The sequence below is a fragment of the Acanthochromis polyacanthus genome, chromosome 2 (genome assembly GCF_021347895.1).
Source record: "Acanthochromis polyacanthus isolate Apoly-LR-REF ecotype Palm Island chromosome 2, KAUST_Apoly_ChrSc, whole genome shotgun sequence".
Taxonomy (NCBI): Eukaryota; Metazoa; Chordata; class Actinopteri; family Pomacentridae; genus Acanthochromis; species Acanthochromis polyacanthus.
The window spans coordinates 11907505-11926877 of NC_067114.1; the positions used below are offsets into that span (position 1 = coordinate 11907505).

The following is a 19373-nucleotide window of genomic DNA, read 5'->3' on the forward strand; positions in this document are numbered from 1 at the left end:
TGGGAATAGTTTGTACATGTGTGCTGAAGATGCTCAAACATGTGTATGCATGAGACCTGTAAAAGATTACTGCACCTTTCCTCCAGTTTCTGACCATTCTGGGGATTCTTGACCTCCATTTGCAGGATTAGCACCTCCAGCTTCAAGGCAAACTCCTGCACTGCCAGCCACACAACATGCAAAAGACAGGCACACAAACAGAACACAATGGTGTCAAAATGAATGATCAGTGAACGTGATTATGGATGAACACCGACACACACATACACACAAATCTGTTTGTCTTTTTTACCTTTAATGCTAATTGGAATTCTATGTCCATGAGCAGTTTGTGACACGAGGCTCAAATCCGTGCCACAGAGACACAAACATGCGTGTCTGCCTGCCCACACACACACACACAAATACACTTATTTAATGTTCAGTGATTCGTTATCACTTATCAGGAATAATTGCTGCATGTTTGTGCAAGTGTGAAATTGAACAAAATCCCACTCCATATAATTAAAGAAAACACAGTGAGCATACAATAATACGGAGAGGCCAGGAGAGCGTGAAGGCACGGATACAACTGAAGGCAGCCAAAGCCTATTATGTTCTTTCTCTATCTGAACCTCTGTTTCCAGTCCAACCTGTGGAGTCTGTCTGAGTGTTCATAAAATTTGATTTCCTCACCTATCACTGTATGTTACCTCAACTCAAGCTGTCTGAGCAATAACAACAAAGAAAAAAAACAGAATTAGTCTCATCCTCTCGTGTTTCTCATGCTCTTTCCAACTTTCAGCCTCCGCTCACTTGTCTTTCTTCCCGTCTGTCTCCTTCTATCTGTTGACCTGTCTGCTTGCACGAAAATGACTTCCTCTGGTGAGTCCAAGGGAACACCACATAAAGCAATTACTAACAAGCCTGATGTGCAACCCCCTCCTTTCCCTTTGTGTAGGGTGGGGATAGAGTGGGGCCAAGTGCCCTTCAGCAAAAATGAATTTTCCAATTTCAGTTAGTTCTTCCATGAATAAATAAACAAATGAATAATTGAAAGGAGCAACATAAATAAATAACATCACAAACATTTCGCCAGTACTCATAAGTATTCTGCAGATAACTTGGGCTGCATGCTAATGATAAAAACAGTACATGTAGCAGGTTGAGATGCATTATTCAGCGCTCTGCTTTAACCGAAATTAAATAAATAAAAATCTCTCAAGGAACTCAAAACATCCTCTCAGCATTGAAGTGACAGGCCTGTCCCATTTATAACACACAAGGACACTGTGGAAAACAAATAACTGACCAGTCAGATGCGAGGGGGAATAAATAAAAATGGAAGGAGCTGGCAGCCATTGACAGGATCTCCAAAATTTCAGCAAGTTGTTAAAAGAAAAAATACTTCTAAGTACAAAGAAAAAAAAGATATTTTCTGAGTCCTGCACGAGGCATGGTGACAAGGTGAATTCTGGTCCTGAGCACTTATTGGAAACACAAAAGTCATTTTCAGTTACTGGCAAAGTTTTCTCTGGGATGGCTCGACGTCGATAATGTATTTCAACGAGGAGACTGACAGTTCAGTTAGAGGCATGTCAGAGGATGGTGTTGAGCATAAATGGTTCTATATTTGGTTAGAAAAGGCCTTGATTGTGAATGTATTCAGCACTGAATCCAAACAGAAACAAATGACTCATTGTAGAAGATGACAAATCCCTGTGTGCTGAACAAACATGAGCTGAGATACAGGAAGCACAAAATGCACAGGCCACAGACGGTAGGTATGGTAATAGGAAGAGTTCAAGGCAAGGGTCACAGAATGAGAAATCAGTCAAAACAGACGGTAGTAGCAACGTGACGCAGGTTGCAGAGAAGTCTGAGCAGAACAGAAATGGTGGCATTATGAATCAAAATGTTTGTTTTTAAAGCCACTGCTTTATTGTTTCCATCGAGGTGATGGATCACTTGTTTGAAAGCGATGATGAAAAGAAACGCACAACAGTGAGGTGATTCTGATCATGCAAAACTCGAATAAGATAGTGACCTTGGGAAACATCACTGACAAGAAATATCGTAGGTGTATTGCTTGTGGGCGCTCTTTCTGTGGCTTTCAAGATCAGGGTAAACAAGTAAGTGGATGTTGGTATGATGTATTTTGATAAGAAGCGAAGGAGGGCTTCTAACAACTCTTCATAGTTTGTTAAAGTTGCAAAAGTAGTTTCACTTCATGTGTAATGATATTAAAAAAAAGAGTTATGTGGCAATAATATTATCGAGGTGAATGGATTAGAAGTGTAACAACTAACGCACACAATAAACTAAATCTGCAGATCTCCATTCTTGCCTCATTCTGCCACAGCTGACGTCCTATTCTGCAGAAACAGTGGTAAAAGTGGGGATTACGTGGAAGCAATATTGAAAGAGGAATTAAACAATGATTACTAATCTCCTTGTATTAGAATAAAGAACAGCACATCAGCAAACATGGTGGGAAGTTGCCCTTTGTCCTCTGTGTGGCTTGTTTCTACAAAGCTCATTAAGGGATACTGTTAACATGCTTCCTAAGCACAAACTGTTAATTAGAAACACAAGGCTAATATGCATTTTAACACCATACTTTTGAAGGCCATGAAAAAAAAACTAATTTTCTCTGTGGTTCTGCTGATTGCAGTCTTAAGCAGTGCTGAAGTTAATTAGAACCCTGTGATCTGATGTGAGGAGGGGGTGACCACACGGCACGCTGCCACCACCTCCCCTCCCCTCGGTCCAGGACTGCAATCACCCTGAGTCTGCTCATCATTACTGCATTAGTGCAGACTAGGCCACCACATCCACACTGAAGGTTCCTTCATGCTGCTATCTCTGCTTCGTCTTTCCCTCACACTGTCTTCATCTCTGTCTCCTAACATGTCCAGCAGTTCTGGTCCACCAGGCTGAGGCTCCTGCAGACACACCATTCAAAAGGTCAGACAGCTTCTTGGCTTCAGGTCAAGTATTAATCGCAGTATGGAAAGTGTGTTTTTAACTCCTGCTGCTCCCTGTTCCATTGACATTCCAGATCCATCTTTCTCTGATGCCATGCAGAAGACCAGGATCCACATGGGAGCTACCATAACACAGCAATCCTCAATGACAGTCATTCAGAGTGCAGCATTAATCAATAAACCCAGCCAAGGGGTAAAATAAATAGCAGTATTATTTTTGCAGTTCATTCACATTATATCAGTTTGGACAAAGATGTATGTGGTGCAACTTTTTAGATGCATCTTCAGCCAAAATTCTGCCACCTACCAATATGGTGTGTGAACCGCGTTGGCCTCCAGTCACAGTGTGCTCCCATGGCATTAAAACAACACGTCTGTAACAGCTCTGATAAGTTTTCACTAAAAGACATTCAAAGAGGGGGACCATTTTTATGAAGTGACAAACTCACACAGTGACAGGATCAGCCCATAAAAGTCCATGCGAATGAAATGAACGAGTGTTTGCTGGGTGTGAAAATATACTGCGGCACGCACCTCTGCAGACCCTTCTATTAATCAACCTGTCTGCACTTTGTTTTGAGAGTAATCTCGTCCAACCACCAGAGAAGCACTCAGCAGTAAGTGGCGCTTGGCTGTGCTTTGAAGGCCGTGGTTTATTGCCATCCCAAAGCACAGCAAGACTGCGCTGTAAAAACACATCATCTCAGTGCTCAACACTTGCCTCCGGTTACACACCTCACACATGGCGATGGAGCGCGGGCCCGAAAACCTCCTTAAGCGCTGCTGGCCAACAGCAAACAGCACAGACCTGCATTCAAGTCCTTTAATTGGCTTTGTGCATGCAAACCGGCAGTCCTCCTCAGCCTCTCTCTTTGTAATTCCAGTTCATAACAAGAGAATCATCTCACTTCCTCATTCCACAGCTTTGTTGTGCTTAGATTCTCACACAAAAGTAAATGTGAAAACAACTGCAAAAGCAGGTCAATATCAAAAGTTGGAGATTACTGAAAAATCACTCTATGGGTGTTAAAAGCTACCGAGTTCAATTCAACACAGCTGCTTCAAGAAGCTATTACGGCAAGGTCAGTCACCCATCCTACGCTAAAAGACTGAGGCCTTATTAAAAAGATTCCTTTATAACAGACTTCTATGAGCGAATCAGGGTGCAAGAAGTGAGTGTAGCAGCGTGCCGGTGCAGACGCGTGTAGGGGAAGCTTGTGGACAAAATGGAAGGGCCAGAGCTTGGCATTCAGCTGGCACCTTTTGAACATCTTCATTACTCTGTGTGCACAAAGAAAGAAAGACGCACAAACTTCACATTAATATTCATATCACAGTCTGAGGCAGGGTTGGAGAATGTGGTTCAGAACTGCGATGCACTGTATGCATTTTTGGCAATTAATTTCTTGCCACTGCATCAAGTTTTTCATGAATGTCTGAGTGTCACAGCAGCCCCTTCTATGTCCTCCCTCTCCGCCACTACACCTTAATTTTGAACAAAACAAAGTTCCTCTTCCTGTTATTTGGCCTCCTCAAGAATCCCTCCTTTAATATTTCAATAAGAGTACAGACAGAGTGGAAGTGGGAGTTCAAGTACAAGCAAATAAAGTTCTGAAGGCAGTGCTTGGCTGGTTGATGGTGGAGTGGAGTACAACCAGTTGTTTGAGATGGAGTGTCAAGATGTATTCTTTACCTGTATTATATAGCAGTCATGAACCTAATGAACGTTAGATACACTAGGTTTTTCCAGACATTTAGGGCCCACTGTGTAGCTTTAATAATACACACCATATAATACTGACGTGTCATTTCAATTAAAGTCAACTTCCAAGCTGGGAAGAGTCGGCGTGTGGGCAGATGTGTTGTGGAGGCACAGTAACGCAGATCTGAGGAAGTGATTGCTCATAAATGGGTGACCTCCTGTCTTTCCGAGAACGAGGACATTACTTTGGACGTGTGTCTAAACACCGCAGAGGTATGTGTGAATGCAACATTCATCCTTCAAGGGCGCAAAGATTGAATGTTTTCTTCCTGTAGCACCGATGAAAAGAGCTCCTGACCCACGTCTTATAGGCAGCGTATGTGGCACAGCTGCAGTTCCTCTTAAGGCAGAGATGTTTTTTTTTTGTTTCTCAAAAGGCAGAGGTTAGTGGGTCAAGGCATGAAGGCTCACAACACTCCCAGCCTTTTCTAGCTTTCTGCTTCGAGCTCAATCAAAAGAAATGAACTGAAGTCAAAGGTACACGTGAGCACTTATATGTAGTGGCAAACTCTTCAGTCTCTGCTGAGGAAAACAGTCACATGGGCTTATGTGTATTCATGTGTGTGTGTGCGCCTCCGGTCAATAGGAGGGCCACTGACCTTTCTTTGCAGCTCTTGCCTTCCATCCTCCAGTAGCATTCGTTTCCACCTGTAGCTCAGAAATCTGTTCTTCATTCTGCCTCTTCACCTCCTCCTGCTCAACGCACAGACAGGAAAGAGGGAGCGGAGGTGAGGCATACAGAGGATTGAAGCTGTCTGTTTTTAAAGGTGTCAGCACACCTAACTTTTGCATAATACATATCACACCTCAGAGATGATCCATTAGCAGGTTACAGCAAGCGAGCCGAGCAATAAGCTGACGAGATGCAGCTCCGGCAGACACACAAATACACGTACACACACACAATATCCTCCACTTTTAGAGCCAGATGAGAGGGTGGGATCGTCCCTGTGGGGCGGCCTTGTGTGTGGCTGCATTTAAAACCACTTTTACTGGACTGACTTGTGGGCTCTGACCCTACATTGCCTCCAGAGAAAGCACAAAAGACAAAGTGTGCGAGAGAAAGAAAAAGGAGGGAAATAGAACGAGCGATGAAGACAGAGAAAAAGGCAAGCCACCACACCCCTCTGCACTTCCAGACACTGATTTATAATTTTAATATCTCTAATTTCCACAGCAGCGCCCATTTTCCAAATGTCATTTTCCAATTTATGTCAAACCGTGTGACCATTTTTCTTAATACAGCTTATGACAAGCTCGGTGGCAAGGCGGATATGCAATTCAGATTGAGTGTTTTACAGGCACAGCAGCAGACACACTAGGGTGTTTGTGTGTTTATCTTTATCAGTGTCTGCTCAGTATTTTGGAGGGGAACACTGGGAGCGTTATACACCAGGGAAAAATTGGGTTTGCTGCAAAATATGTGCCTTCAGGGAACAAAACCATAATTCTGTCATAAATCTAATAATTACAGTTATCATAATAAGAATTATGATGGTGGCAATGATAATGTATTAAAATATGCATTAACGTTAAGAGCTTGAAATGGAATGTGGGCTGGCTTTATGACCATTACATGAATATTGATGTTAATTAAAACAGAACCCCTCTTTTTATGTAACACTCTATCTTGTTGTAATGGTAAGAGTTGTACATGGTGGTGAGCCAGATGGAGCAGAAGTCATTACTGATTGGTTTGCCCTGAAGGGGCATGTTGGAACTCCTCTTGGATGGGGATTGCTTTTTCAATCAAAAAAAGAGCTGGCAAACAGGACTTTTGTTTAAAAGATCCTCCTAAATCTGCGTGTTAATCCAGATGTTCATGTTATAAGTGGCAGCAGAAACAAAACCTAGCTAACAACTGCAGATTTGGATTAAAGGCTGGGAAAGAACCAACAGCAACAACAAGAAATACTTAACTTTTCTCATGATTTTTTGCTACAAAAAATCATTAGTATGAGCACCCAGATAGCTCTACTGGATGAGTGGGCGACTCATAAACAGGGACTAGATTTCCCAACGCAGTGGCCTGGGTTTGATTCCAGCTCACACCCCTTTGCTGCAGGTCTTCTCCCCTACTTTCCTGACTGCCTGTCAAACATGACCAAGAAAATAACTTAAAAAAAGAGTCTTGGTATCAGTCACTTAAAGGACCATATCAACAGCACTGTGATTAGATTGTTACCTAGTAACTTTTCAAAGTCAACAAAGTAATAAAAAAAAGATCCTTTGCATAATTTTCACACTTGCTTTCAGTTGCTTTGCAGGTTTGTTCAGTTGATAATGATGTACAGTAAATGATGAAAGTGTACATATGACACTTCAACACTTGCGCTTTGCAGCTTCTTTCTAACCCTGATGTAAAGTTGTCCCAAGAGAACTGTAATGAAATGCTCACTGCACTGTAATGGACGAAAGAAAGTTGGACAGCAGTGAGGTTAAGTATCCCATTAAGTCATATATACTCAAGATGCAAAACCACTTGCATATTCGACACATCTGTTGAAACAACGGTCTGCTCCCTGACTCCAGACAAGCTGATCTTTGATGTGGATGGGAGAAAGATAAGCCCTAACATGACTGCCCATGCTCAGTCCCAAACTACAAACATCCAACGTTCCATTATCACGCTCAACAAACATTAAGAATAACTGGGATCTAAGTAATAGAGTAAGACCTCTCTCTGGCAGAGTGGTGTGGAGATCTGCTTAGGATAATCTAAACAGTCTCACCTCAATCCCTCATCTCCCCTCTGAGGCAAACACTTATCGACTCTGCGAGTAGCGGCCCGCCAGCGCATGTTCCCAACTATTGAAAAAAAGGGTAAAAATAACAGGAACAAGTTGTCGGAAATGAAATTTCAATTCATCCAGTCCCTTTATACACTGGTGCGAGAGCCTGTCGTTGAGAGGGAGGGATCAATAGTGTTTAGACAGCGGGGCAGATTTTCTAAGCGCCGGATCAATAGGAAGGAGAGAGGAAAAAATACCCTGGCTTTTCTCTGGCTGTTGTAGTAAATACGAACAAATCAGTGGCCTTAGGCTAAATGGATTGACCAGCTGTTTCCGAGTTCTGTGTTGTAAATAAAGATCCATTCTGAGGTGTGTAACTGAGGCCCAAAGGCGAAAGTGCCACTGTTCAGGTTGGGCCTGTATGGGTTGTGCTGGACCACACAAATGTCCTGATCTGAGGCCGAGCAAGGATGAGGAACAGAGGAGGGACAGAGGTAACAGTTTATAGTAGTAGTTTAGTCTGATAACCCTACGGCCTCATCAAATATCCTCTCATTATTATAGACATGAGAACAGTCATCTTAGAGATACATTCATTGGCATACATTTTAAATTGGTTGTTACTGAAACTCTGAGCTGGTAATTATATGAAAACAGGTATGGTTACGTTTGAAACATCCATTTTCAGGCACTCCATGTGGTATCAACATGAATCTCAACATTTATCAAGCATTTTTAGATATTTGGTTTGACTTACATCCACTTGCTTACGAGTTCGTCTACAGCTCTTAACATACATTTTGATTATTCTAGGACATAGTTTATCATGAAGAAGATCAGCCTTCCCTTGTACCAATTTGCAATCCGACTAATGTTTATTTTCCTCCTCAACATAAGTAGATTTATACACATGCATTTTTCATCTACTAACTGTAAATAAATCAGCTGAAACAGTGTGCTGTTTGGTTGTTCAGAAGTCTCTTAATGATTTTTTTCAATTTTATGCAGTTTCTATTAAATACAAAAGTAAAATTGTCACATGAAAGATATTATTTTTGCTACAAAACTATCTAATTACAAAGAATGATCGATGGACTGCATGAAGGACAAGACTGGTTGGTGACGTAGGTAACTATAGCAGGTTAAATATGGCCACCAATATACTGAGCTAATCAGAGGGTAACATGCTGACAGGGTGACTGATAGCCTGCTTGCTTTGCTTTACCTCTGGACTTATTAAAGAAAAACACCACAGGCCATGCTTTCACAAAATTCATTGTTCAACCACAGCGAAGAAAGTGATGGGTGAAATTCATCACGAAAAACTCTTCAGCCCAAACAAAACACATGCTGGAGCAAAAAAAAAAAAAAAAAACGACACAAGGACCTCCGGTCATTACGGTGCTGATTGCCTCTGAACTCAGGGAGAAGAAGCTTTAGTGGACGTATGTGTGTGGAAAAGGATGGCTGTTAACTGTGGCTGCAGGGTGGACATGAAAAAACGAGAGAGACAGAGAGAGAGAGAGAGAGAGAGAGAGAGAGAGAGAGAGAGAGAGAGAGAGAGAGAGAGAGAGAGAGAGAGAGAGAGAGAAAGAAAGAGAGAAATCTTTGCTGGGCTGTATATGGGAACACCGTCCTGGGCTTAGAAGAAATATGCATGTAACTGAAATCTCCTTCCTCAAAGTCCTGCACTGGAGGAGTTACAGTCGAAACTTATAGAAGAACTACGAAGCTCTTTGGTCTAATTAAACCCACAGCACTATCTGCTGATGCCTGGAAATGATCTATGAGTCTCTTCTCTTTGCATTACACCAGTGTCACTGTTTGATAGTTTTACATTACTGCAAGAACTGCACAAACAGATATCACCAACACACTGTACGACTGCTGTCACACAATAGACACAAAACCTGCAGAGGAATACATAAACAGAGCAGCTAGACATGCTGTACGACTCATTTGAGAGCAATTGCAGAATGTAATTGAAGCTTTGTGTGCTTATGCGTGTGTTTGTAACTGCTGCCTTTCTCTGATTAAGGTGACCTTAGATTGTGCATTTACCGAATCTCAGGCTGAGCAGCAGAGGTTAGAGCACAACTCATTGGCTTCCTGAACACATTACCTTAATGATGCCATTCCTCACGCCTCCATTTCAACACATTTAGAGATGGAGCAGTTACAGCGTCTATTAAGACATTCAAATGTCTCCCCCAGCTATTTACCCACTGCTCAAGCACAAAAGGGTAGCCCGAATTAACTGTGACAGCGTTGACTCGTTTCCCTTTCCAAACAGACAAAATACACAGACAAAGTCATCATGCAGGAAGCGGCCATTAAAAATTTAGATTACAGCTTCCTTTGCTTTCCCCGAAAACTCTTGTCTTTCTCTGCTTGTTAATGGGATTGTTTTAATATTAAAGTGTTCATTATGACAGATTCTGAGGCTGACTCTGAAGGCTGCTTGTTCCTCCTGTTCCTGGCATCTGATCAAACCTACTCGACTGGGGGATTGAATGAAATGTCTGATCATTAACCCTGTGTCTACCTTCTGGAGGAGGAGTGCATGTTTGCCTCCTACACATTCAATTTTTTTGTATACCTCAGTTTAAAGGTGCTGTTTTCGATGTTGTGAACATGAGGTACCCATCAGAAACTCACAGATTTACACACTGAGGCATTCACTAGCCTGTAAACATACAAGACGCATACACATGGTGTCCTTGAAAGCTATCGACGTTCATCAACATGATTAAATGTTAAAAAGTCTAATTGGATTTTCAGCCTTTCTTTGTACACGCCAGTCTTGGTCAGGTTAATGTCCAAAGAGGTGCACATCTCAGTGAGTGGTCTTTAATGCGGTCACGTCCCAGCAGACTATCTGTTCCATATTCTGGCCTGCGTAAGCGGTTTTCCCCCTGTTTTGAGGTATTTGGGGTATTCTTGGGAGGAGACAAGCGCTATTGAGAGTGTTTATGTTCCTGGCTTGTACAGAGGCTTCTAATGTGTAACACAGGGCACTTCAGTATTCAGACGCCTGGGGCTATTCTCTAAGTGGTCTTTACTTTGAAAACACAGGTGCCCTCCAGGGGTTGATGAGTGGTTGTTGTGTGCCTGTGTGTCTATGTATGAGGAGGCAGTAAGCTGGGAGGGCAGATAAGGGAGCAGCACTGTTCTGAGGCCCGTGCGATGTTCTGAATAATATATCCATACATCATCAGTCCATGTCAGACTTTGATTCAGTTTGGTGGTCTCGCAGAAACCACTGTGGTATTATCTTTAATAATGCAAGCTGGGATTAGGTGCTTACTCTCTCCTGATGAATACGGGAAAATCAGTTAATTCCACTGATATCCCATCCTGCCCCAGCAGCACATATATAATTCCAACATTGCGCTTGCTTTTCTCGTTTTTGCTCTTAAAACCAAGGCCGGATAGTTTAATTTCTATGTCCTAATCTAAACCAAAACTATACAGTGTAGGGAAGATTTGTTATTGTTACGGAGTGCTGTAACATAACTTTTGTTAGTTGAAAATCTAATGAGGTCTGGAGGGAGCTCATAAATTAGAAAAATAAAGTTGCATATGCCTCGTGCTGCTGCTCCATAGGAAAAGAAATATTTTTCATGAAATTAATAGGAGAAGTTTGACATGTCTCTCGCTATAATTATCATTCAGACAACCATGACCACGCAAGAAAATGCATTCTCTGGCATACTGTGATATAAACATGCGGTTGTCGTGTAAATACAGCATGACTGCACACACTGTCTGACAGTGGCCCGCCAGAAGACCATTTTAAAATGAAGATAATGAAAGGAAATATAAGTTTGCTATGCATTTACACAGACTTTTTGGTGTCACTGAGTGCAATACTGATGGAAAGGGCTCATGGCCATTTTAAAGGCAATAGACCATTTAGCAGATCTCAGCTGGTCCCGATGCCAGCGACCTTGGTAATGAGGAGCAGCTGGTGCAACAGTCATTAGACCCAGCTATCTCCACCTTCAGGAACTATCTTTTATTTCCATAAAACCTTTTATCCATTTCTGTCTGTGTTGCCATACAGTCTAACACTGGCCCAGGGCCATTAATGACTACAGCAGTATAGTAAATGCCATTACATAGCTTGTCTCATCAATACTTCTAAAAACAGAACATCAATGGAAATAGACTCAGAGCAGATATAATATGTTTCTGGTAGTGTCACAATCTTGTAGGTCTAATTAAGCTGAGTTCAACAGAAAGGCAGCAGGAGAGCAGAGAAGGGAAGGAGAGGGTGACCCAATTAAAACCAAATCGAAACTCAGATTCACTCTACAGTGTGGCTCATACACAGAGTGGGAACCTGTGAAAACAAGGAGAACAAGCTTTATTAGTCCCTAAAAAGCCCTGTTGCTACATTAATATTCTAGTCTAATGAAAGCTTAGTTTTTTTCCCCCCATTTCTACACTTGCCTGTCAGCGCTCAGTTCATAAATATTGTCTTATTATGATTATCATGACTTTTTTCTCCAGATATGCAAAAAAATAAAAAATATATAAAAATTCAGAGCCAATTACCAGAATGACAGGTGAAATGGGAGCGTGCTGAGAAGAAATGAAGGGTTGCCATGGTGATACAGCAAAGAATCAGACTGTATATGTGTGGTCATGTGACCAATATCTGGCTGAAGAGCTGCAGCACTTAGGCCCTGTACACCTAAGGACACTTAACCTCAATCGCTGGGAGCAATCACTGGCCGATCCACCCGAATTTATTGGTGATTTCTGTCTGCAGGTTACACTGGCTTCATGTCTGCTGGTGTAACCACAGTCAGACTCCATGTTGTCAAACCCTGTCTTAGCAAAAACATACACAGAGCTGAGGGAGGCCCAGATGAGTGTTTACAAAATCAGCTTTGAAAGAAAGCGTGTGACAGTGTTACAATATCCACAGAGCGGGACAATTCAGAGCAAGAAACATGAAAATGTTAGACAGTTAAAAGTTAGACAGCAGAGAAGCAGAAGTTTTGTTCATTAAGATGGAGGTACAGTAGGGTGACACAAAAGAAAGGCTCAGGATTTTTTCAGTGGCAGCTATAAAAATATGCACATGTTCTGATCTGTGCGCTGGTAACTAAGAACCTATATGTGCTGCGTGAACTGTGTCCCACTCTGTGATCCCCTTATTAAGAATACAATACCTTATGCACAGACAAGGATTAATATTTGAGAATGTGTAAAATGGAATTGGAAATGAAATGACTTGGATCAAAAGTTAATTAAGAAACACCTTGCACAAATATATCTTTTTAGATTGTGCCTGCTCGTACTGCAAGCAAGCAGGGCTCCAACCAGTCTAACTGAGCCAGTCAATGGCAGACTAATACAAATCTGCTCTGAAAACAGAGAAGAGCACCAAGGTGGTCTTTCGCTCTTTGCATTTGCCTCAATCAAAAAGCAGCCTACTTCAGGATATACTTAATGTTATTTTTCCATTGTGAATCATTTAATATGAAGCCTAGTGTGAAATGTGAAGCTCAGCAGCAACATGGCAGGACTTTACACAGAACTTTATTATCACATTTTGCAGCTTGTGAATATGTTTGTCGCCTTTTACAACTGATTAAAAGTCATTCAAAAGTGAAAGGCGACATACAGAAATGCAGATGTGCCGCTGATAACGATGGCGGATTGAAGCGTGTGGACAAAAATTATACAAATAAATGAATAAGCTCAAACAAACGGGAAAAATCATCCCGCCAGAGCAATTATGGATCTAATCAGAGGTTTCTGCATGAAGGTACAGCTCTCCTATCTCGCTCCCATTTGCATCATAACACAGTGTGCAATATTAATTTCCGAGTTTACTGCTTATTGGAAGTGCAAACTATGAAAGCCATTAAGGCCCCAAATAGGAAAGCAATTTGCTGTCACATGGATTCGGCTCTATTAAAAAGAAAAATCTTGTTAACCATTTGGAATTAGAGTCATTTGGCAAAAGGCATTCTGCGGCACTCCAGTAAAATAAGTAATTATGCTTCTCTTCCTTCTATCCCTCTCTTTCTTTCATTTGCACAGGCGAAGTGGGGAGTGGTGGATGGGGAGAGCGACTGGATGCAAAGGTAATTAAAGTTGTTGGCTATCTGTTTGGTTAATGTAGGGATCAGGCCGGTTGAGAGCCTTGGAGGCAAAAGCAAGATGAGAAACACATCTATTTTTCTGTTTCAGTCTACCAGCCCCCAGGCTTACTCTCATCTGGTCCATATATCATCTATTCCAGTCTCGCAATCCACAAACTAAATAGGGAGCTGTCCATATAGAAAAACTTGAACTGAGTATTCCTCTGAGTTTATCTCAGTTTCATTAAGGTTCCAACTGAGTAAAATCTCATTAGCGGTTCTCATTTGCGAGTAGCTTACTGTTCAAATCAAACCATCTCTGCAGGTCCTGATGTCTTTGCAGATTACGTAGGAAATAGTTTGAATGTACTATTTTGCAACTATTTTTTCAACGTACTTCATACTACCAATGTCATTCTGACATTAAGTTTTCTTTGTTTTCAGTTAAGAAAAACAAGTGTGGCTTAAATGTGATTCTAGTGAGCATTTAACCCTTTAAGCTGCAGTCAATTCCAGTCATTTTCAGTACAAAAAAATCGCTAATATTCTATTTGTAAATAAAAATATGACGAGAAATACAGGGAATATTGGACGCGCATCGCGAGGTGCATTTCCTTGAAAATGACCTATTCGTGGATTATATACCGACTTCAAGACACGTTTTGGACAAAATATGTTACTGGTTTGTGTCGTCTGGATGTCCAACGTTGGATTATGGCCGTTTTTTGTGGAATATTTTCATCTGTGTGTAATAATGAACCCGGAAATGTGAGTCGCGCTGTGTACGTTAAAGCCGTGTATAGAGAACGGATGGATGGATATTCGTTGTTTGTCGGACAAATGTGTTTATATTACCCGCTGTGGTAATCACATCTGAAAGTGGTTTATACCGGCGGATTCATGAGAATCTAAGCTTTCCATCGGCGTATAGTGTTTGTATAATCACGTTTGCAGTTTCAGACATTTAGCAAATTGCTTATGCAGATCTCAAAGTGTACCGCGGGCGGGACACTGAAGCGCAACGGGTTAATCTATTTCACTATGAATCAGCTTTACTGACTAAGCACATAAAAGTAAATTCATCCTTGCAAATGACTTCAAGTTCTGAGATACGACCCACAGATTTTAAGTGATGCTTTAGTCAATAGCCTGTAAAGACTACTCTACAAGATTGTGGCTGTGTTACTTGAAGAAATTCATATTATTTGTATTTTGAGGTATGTTCCCTGATTGTTTGACATTTGCATCCAGAATTAGTTGATATTTAGTAGAATCCATTCTTCCTTTGGTGCAGCATTTCCTGTGCAACTGGTTGCCAAACAGCCTCAAAGCAGCTTAACAGTCGGATGGTGTCATTTTCATAAAATTATTTTTTTTCTCCAAATATACTAACTGTGAATGTGGACAAAAGTGCTCAATTTTAACTTCATTTGTCCACTGCATGCTTCAGGTGATGACTTCTGTGATGAGGTGGCAGGTCAGGTTTCCCTCGAATGACTGTAGATCCTGTTTGTGTCTCAGTTAAACCTTCCAGCAGCTACTTTTAAGTTATATGGTGGTTTTTCTTTGCCATTCTGCCCAGCAGACATGCAGTGTTATCTCAAAGTTTTCTTCATCTTTCAGACCTTGTCTTTATTGACCATTCAAAGAGTAGAAACTTCAGTTTGGAAGCATGTTGATAATTTCCTCTGATTTTCGCTTCCTCAGTTAGTTGCTTAGAGGAGTCTGTGGTTGTTAAGTATTACCAAAAGGTTTGAAAAGAAGCTATCAGCTCTAGAATCATCATCAGCAGACTGGTGCTAGTGAGTTCCTACTTTTCACCTGAGACTTAAATCAATTAAAAACAACAGCACGTTAAAATTTGAAGAAAGTTATTTTTTTCATAAATGTGGTTTTTCTGCAGGGGGTTTATTTACTCAGTGCTACTTAAAAAATCAATATGCAGTTTGTCAATGGGTGCCCAAACCTTTGCTTGAGACTGTATCAGAGAAATACAGCCTCAGAAGTCGCCTCTCTGCAGTTCTTTTGCCAAATGCACTCATCTTAAGTCAACTCTTAGCCTGAACTTGTAGCTTTGCAGTATTTTCTGGTCAGTGTCATGACCTCGTAATCATCATTATCCAGCTCAATGCGTATCCTATCCAACATAGACTTGGCTCTCCTCACTCCTCCATAGGAATGAAAGCCAAAAAGAAAAAAAGGCGATTTATGGGGTGGCATGTTCGGCCTCAGAGGTGTTTTATGGTTGGACCTGCAGGACCTATTTAGGAAGCACTGTGTGCTCTGTCCTGACCACAGGTATTGATCGTCAGCAATGGCAGTGGCGTGGCTGACTAGTTAAAGCCCTGCATGTGCCCTCACAGGGAGATGAAAATGAGGCCTTTGTGTGTAATGATCTGTGTATGAGCAGGGAGAGGAGGCCACAGAGACGAAGAGGAGGAGAAATTAAATCATTCCTTTGCTCTTTCAGGAGAGGCACTGCACCCAGCCATGCTTGGCTGCTTAATGTGGGATCTGTTTTTGAGAGGAAAATTAAAAAGAGAGGGAGAAGAGAGTGAGAGGGAAAGTGGAGGAAAGAGAGATAAATGGCTGGATGTGGAGGCAGTAAATGAGAGCATCCTGATGCAGAGAGCTGTGTGTGGATGTCCCTAATGGGGTAGGCTGATGTGAGCTGTCTGGGAACTGACCACCACGGTTACACCGCCTTCCTGCCTAACCCACACCAGGCCCTCCCAGCACAGAGATAACCACGCTCCATGCTAATTGGAAGAAAACGATGGTGCATAACAAGTACAGAAGAGGCACTGGTCTAATTCTAGAAAGGGTGAAATGATGGATAAAATGCCTCTAATCATATGAGGCATTTTCTTGTCTATGAGACAGAGGCTGTGGTTTTCTCTCCCTTTTCTACAGAGCCAAGAGCCAAAACACACACGGACAAAGGCTATATGAACAAGCAAATAAAAGCAACAAAAGAAAAACTAAGCAGCAACATGTGAAATTCACTTCCTGAAACTGGTCAGTCAGCAACCAGTCAGCATAGGGAAGCTGCATCACATCTCTACTTTACTGTGAAGTCATTAGTCACTAAAAAAAAGAAAGAAAGAAAAAGAACAAAAGCGGCTCACTCAATTCCACTGTGAATACGACTTTTATTCATGGCCTGTATTTGTGAGTAGTCTACAAGATGTGCGAATTGGACAATCACGCAGTGTCAAAATCACCAGAAAAATGGGCGTAGTTCAAGAATAGAGTGACACTTCCTTTACAACAGTTGAATGAACAAGCTTAAACAGCAGTGATGGTGGGTGTGAAGATGCCAATCACTGAGAACAACTGACATTGTATTGTATTGTATTCACAGGAGGAAGTCCAATGAGGCACAAAAAAACTCTGCTGCACATCATGAAATAAACAGTTTCAAAGGAGCCAGAAAATGATAATTTTCCTCACTTGGCCATGTGCGAGACACTCAAAGCATGTGGGTTTAGGGTAAAAACAAGGCAGGGGAAGACCCGATGGGCTAAACTTCTTTGTTGGTACAAGACCCTTTCCATGACCCTGTCCTCAAAACCTCTAAAATTCCACCCCACGACAGCGAGTGCCTGTTCATTTCACCTCACAGGCCTCATTAACGCAGCCCTCTGCCATCATTAAGACGTTTGCAGTAAAATTAATTGAAAGACAGATTAAAATAAATTAAGAAAAATGCGTTGCAGAATGCCTACGTGCACTTCATAAATCACCGGGGCAAAGCTAGGAGCTGGCTCTCCATAATTAACTGCAGACTATTTATTTTATCCTGACGGTATAAATTAGAATTCAGACGCACAGATTATATTAGGGCTGTCTGCCATGCGGAACTGCTGAGGGGTGTGCAGAATATTTTAAGGATACAAAGAGGAGAACAGAGAGAGAGAGGGGAAGGGAGGAGAGAGAGAGAGATAATATGTAGAAAGGCAAACAATATGTTAATGCAAACAAAGCAGAAAGATAACATTTGCGTCCCATAGAGAAAGTATTTACTCAGGCAGTGCATAAAGAAACAGTAGACTAAGCAATTAACAGCAACAATCAAGTGCATGATTAAAAGAAACAACAAATGCCTGATTAAATGAACTGTGCCAATTGTTCCATCGACTACTCGCCGGTTAGAACAGGATACGAATTCGACTGCAGGTTTAAGCAGCGCTGCTTGTAAACTCCAGGCCTGTGATCAGCAACAGAGCCGGTGACATAACACTGCCCAGGAACTTCCTCCTCATTCTTTTTCCTGCTGTTTCCCACTCTCCTGCTGCATCACAACCTGGCCACTTCACATGCAAATGCAGACTAAGCCTCTGCTGCCAGTCAGCCTCAGACACCCCCCACGGACACACTTGTGTCTCTCAGTCGCTCTGTTGCTATCTGCGCGTCTCTCGTTGCTACAGCGAGCGTTAACACACTGCCTCCTCGTGGGCACAGTGCCCAGACTGGCACAGATCCAGACCTGCTCTGCCACACTGGACTGGCAAAATGCTCCCTCTCTCTCTCTCTCTCCACACTCCAGATTCCCCACACATCCTTTCATCAGAATGCCTGCGGCCCTCTCCTCCTCCTTTCTCCGTCTTTATTCTGCACCACAGCTGAGATCAACACTTTGAAAGTATGCCCTCCAACCAGCCAGAGAAAAATAATGCTACCACTAGTACTGCCGGGGAACAAATAAAGCACTCACACATTTGAATGCTTGGCTATTATGCAATCACTCTGAAGGCAAAACCAAGTTATCTAAAAAAATAAAAATAAAATGTTACATCAAGGCACTGCATCAGGTACATAGTGTGGCAATATCAACTGGCACCGTAAGCCCTGAGATGTATTCATTTTTGTAGATTTTTATGAATCAGCTCAAAAATGAAATCTGAGCCTCCTTGTTTGGCTTGTCTGTTTGCTGCTAGATATGACAATATAACAGCTGTTTTTGACAGAAGATATGGTATGATATCATGTGCACTGCTGGGACACACTATATATATTCAACATAGAAGAAAAAACAAACACGAATGCTCATCTAAAGAATACACATACACACAATCACATGTAAATTAGCAAGTGTTGTTTCATTTCACATACTACTAAACTAGTGATTTTAAACAGTCCTTTCTAGGGAGACCGCTTCAGATTAACAATGTCACTGATATTTTTATGTCACATCTGCAGCTGGCTCCCTGATTTTGTTACAGTTATTGTAGATTCCCATATCGCCTCCAGATTTCCTATTCCTGTTTCCTTTTTCCTGCTCACTGTTGATGTTTTTAAACTCATCACCAGCGAGCTGAGAGGAAATTCTTGGATTTATGAGTGGTATCGGGCACAATAACAAAATTAGGTAGTGTATCTTTAAGAGTTGGGTTTTTTCATTGTCTGTTCTGCAAATCTGCAAGTTTCCCACTGTGACAGCCTCACAGAGGGAGACTTGTGCACCGTGCTGCTCCCAGCACAGAATCCATTTAAATCATACTGTTTCACAGGGTTAGATCTACTTCCCCTCTGAGCATAATGTCAGTTTCAGCCGTGTGTGTGTGTGTTGTGTATTTGCGTTTTGATTTTGGAGACTCATATAATGCCTGTTTCTTTTTTTTTTTGAGCAGGACTACTGGGAGGCAGAGTGGAGGGGGAGACAGAAGGTCGAGATCAAACTGTGCTGACGGTGGCTGGCTAGCTGGCTTGCTGTCACTTATGTGAGGGTGTTTTAAGTACAAACAATGCATAAACCCGGTCCGATCACCTGATTGGCTGTCAGTGTTGCTGCAAATGCCACATACAGAAC

At 41.8% G+C, this 19373-nt stretch overlaps 1 long non-coding RNA gene across 33 annotated transcripts in view; it reads right to left on the bottom strand.

Annotated features, from left to right (window-relative positions):
- The window catches only part of LOC110957374 (uncharacterized), a 112409-nt gene that overhangs the window by 27211 nt on the left and 65825 nt on the right, over nt 1–19373 (bottom strand). For 23 of the 33 annotated variants that reach the window (XR_002596097.2, XR_007938105.1, XR_007938082.1 and 20 more), the window contains one exon: nt 5328–5421. This is a non-coding gene — a long non-coding RNA (uncharacterized LOC110957374). Of the gene's footprint in view, nt 1–75; nt 161–5327; nt 5422–19373 lie in introns of all 33 variants that reach the window. The other 10 variants (XR_007938115.1, XR_002596103.2, XR_007938107.1 and 7 more) reach the window with 2 other exon arrangements.